This window comes from Etheostoma cragini, chromosome 6, assembly GCF_013103735.1.
Source record: "Etheostoma cragini isolate CJK2018 chromosome 6, CSU_Ecrag_1.0, whole genome shotgun sequence".
NCBI lineage: Eukaryota > Metazoa > Chordata > Actinopteri > Perciformes > Percidae > Etheostoma > Etheostoma cragini.
Genome location: NC_048412.1, coordinates 8,287,045 through 8,290,437, shown reverse-complemented (window position 1 = coordinate 8,290,437; position 3,393 = coordinate 8,287,045). Strand labels below are relative to the sequence as shown.

At 40.2% G+C, this 3,393-nt stretch overlaps 1 protein-coding gene across 1 annotated transcript in view; it reads right to left on the bottom strand.

Moving 5' to 3' along the window:
* Window positions 1-2,392, bottom strand: part of LOC117946323 (zinc finger protein 516-like) — a 43,832-nt gene extending 41,440 nt beyond the window's left edge. Inside the window, 1 exon segment of the mRNA XM_034874391.1 lies at window positions 2,110-2,392. The gene's annotated coding sequence lies outside the window, so the exon portion shown is untranslated.
* Between the last annotated feature and the right edge of the window lie 1,001 nt (window positions 2,393-3,393).

Below are 3,393 nucleotides of genomic sequence, written 5' to 3'. Positions count from 1 at the left end.
GTTAGCACACAAACTGCCCACTAAAGACAAACAGTCCTATTGACAAAAGCCAAGTGTATGGAGCATTTATTAATTATATGAAAAGACAGACAAGGGCGGACGGCGAGCAAATACAAAAAGCCCCACTCAAGACCTGTGTGAGCTCCCAAAGGATCCATTTGTGTATATGAAGCATCTCTTCACACATACTGACATCACATTTTGCAGCTGTAGAAGCTCGGTTCGACATGAATCCCGTTTGTATTAGTCAACTGATATGTCACATTTAAACATAGGGTAGTTTTCCTCTCGTGCCTCGCTTAACAATGCTCAACAAGTGATCTCAGACATGACAGTGTTTGGATCCTTGTATGACATAATCATCTAAGAAAGAAAATAAATTTGCCCACATTGTGGTTTTTCCCAGAAGGAAAAAACTAAAAGTCTTACGATACTTCACTAACACAGAAATGAATTCAATGTTCAGAGAAGAGTTCATTTCCATTTTCCCTAAAGCTACACAGACTACATTAAATACACCTTTCTTTTTTATGGGTTGGAGAACAGGTGACACTTTTTAGAACTATTTATTATCTAACAGTCAATTTGGGACAGTAAGATCATTTATTGCTGTGCTGTGTTGTCCTCACTGGTATAACCACAGAGAGAGGGCTGCAGGCTGTAGATGAAATGTTTAGCATAATGTCTGAAATCTGACATAGGGGAGACCGTGTAATCCTGTCTGCAACACAACACTCTGTCTCTGCCTGCCTCCCTCCCTCCCTCCCTCCCTCCTCCCTCTCTCTATCTCTTCCTCTTTCTGTGTGTTGGCTCACACAGAAGAAAACACTGTATCTTTACACAACCGGAGAGAAAAACAGCACACCACAGAAAGACAATATCAAAGGAGAGGGGGGGAAATGCTGGCAAGTACAGAAAGCTCAGAGCTGATGATCCTATGCACACTGGGAGTTCGTGAAACCTAAATACTAGAATACTGAAAGAATACCGGACAGACTACAATGCCCATGTCACCTAGCACTAACACAGAAATGCATTCAAAGTTGAGAAACACCAAACTCGCTAAAGCAACCTATAGTACACACAAACAACAACAGGAATAGCATGGTGTGTGTATGTGTGTGTGTGTGTGTGTGTGTGTCAGTCAGCCAGCCCAATCCTATCATGGATAACCTACCATAGCCAATAAAACTTTTTAACACTCATCACTGAGTGATAGATAAGACTCACAGACATCACAAATGCACTAAGTGCAAATTGCCCAGTGGGTTTATTATTATCTTTATTAATACGAGTTAAGTAGGGTGTAAAGTTTTTTTATTATTTTGTGTATCTTTTGTATATGTGCACTGTGTCAATAAATAACTATCTATCTATCTATCTATCTATCTATCTATCTATCTATCTATCTATCTATCTATCTATCTATCTATCTATCTATCTATCTATTTAAAATAGTCTACTATTCAAACTCAAAATTCCAACAACACCATACAAGACAGAGCCCTAGGTTTTGTGTTTCTTTATTATTTGTATTCCTTAAAAGACAAACAACGTGGAAGTGCGCGTGTTTGACACGTGCGCGCGCACGTACATGTATGTGCGCACCGTCTTCTCTCTCTCTCTCTCTCTCTCTCTCTCTTTCTCTCGCTCTCTCTCGCTACTGCAAACTCAGCTTTTACATAACTATCTCCTCTGATCCACCATCCTGTCCCTAAGGGAGGATCACTATGACAATCCTATAATGGCCCTAACTATAATAGGCAGCCTATATTTAATGTGTAATGGCTTTTATTGTGACCTTTATGGATGGACCTTGGCTCTCATGTTAACGTATGGGACTCCTGCTGCTGGTTAGGAAGTTTCTAGCGCTCTTGTGCGACTTTATATCTTTGTAATAGTGCATGTAATATCACTAACATGACCCATATCTGCATTATAGCACATGTACTTGAGCTGCCCGTGTCTTAACCATTCCTTTCTACACTCCTGAAGGAAATGATAAATCCAAAGAGTCGCTGTAACAGCCCCAGATTGGACTGTAGCAGCAGCCCGACGAACGCACCCTTAAAATATCAAACAATGCTAATTACACAGTCACTTCCTTACCAGTTCAGACACCGCTGAGCTCAAACACTCACACCACACAAAAAAGAAGACCGGTGCAGCTCTCCAAAAAGACAAAAAGAAAAAGTCCAGATCCGGCAGAGACAAGAGGAGACACACTGTGTCTTCCAGTGCAGCGACTGACAACAGCGACCCGTGGTTCAACTCTGCAAAAAAATGGTGTGCAATTATTATTATCTCTGGCGAATTCCTGGATCTCCTTGTACAACCGTACAGGTTCGTCTCTCTCTCTCTCTTTCTCTCTCTCTCTCTCTCTCTCTCTCTCCCTCGCTGTGTCTCTCTCTCTCGTCTCTTGTCGTTTCACTGCTGATGCCTTCAGGTGTTGTCGGAAACGTCGTGACTTAGAAATCAAAAATGAAATACCACTAAATCCAGTAAAGTGATGAAAACCTAGCTCTTTGATAGAGTCTCCACAGAAGAAGGGGGGGGGGGGGGTTCCCAACTCATAAAGTATAATTCATATCAGATATACCTAGCCTATATGTCTTATATTTATGGTCCAAGATGGGGGCATTGAATTGTGGGATATTATTAATATGCTATTTTAAGAATATGGTGTTCCATGCAAGGTTCACTATGTTGACAATGAAGTTGAAATGATTAGTCATTTAATTAAAATAAGATGATACAATGACTATGCATTTTGCTCATTGATTAATTGGTTTTACAACAAAAAAAGCTAACGTTTGCTAGTTAACAAAAAAAACGTACATTTCAAGACTTAATTTGTACTCAGGGAATTGTTCTCTACTCTCTGAAACTTTACAGACTAGTCGATTACTCAATGAATAGAGAACAAAACTGCCAGTTTGATCAACATTTCAGTTGTTAAATGCTTTATTATCAGGCTATAATAGTTTAAAGTTAGGCTAAATCAATATGTAACACATGAAAAAGAATGTCTGTTCATTTAAGATTTCATGATTTGTTGGCATATAAACTATGGCGTGGTTTGTTAATGAAATCTGACTTTTTCTATAATGGCACTGATTGAGACCCATGCCCACGCCATTTCCCATAATTCACTCATATCATATCTATATGGAAAGTGCACTGGGTAGGATCACAGAGGCTAGACGGTCTTGTGACACAGCACATATCGAGTCATATCAAGTCAAAATCGTGCTCAATCGTTGACATTGCGGAACTTTCCGGAGCACCTGAACGCGCCACGAATGGAAATAAGCCCTGTGTGTGTGTGTGTGTGTGTGTGTGTGTGTGTGTGTGTGTGTGTGTGTGTGTTTGTGTGTGTGTGTGTGTGTGTGT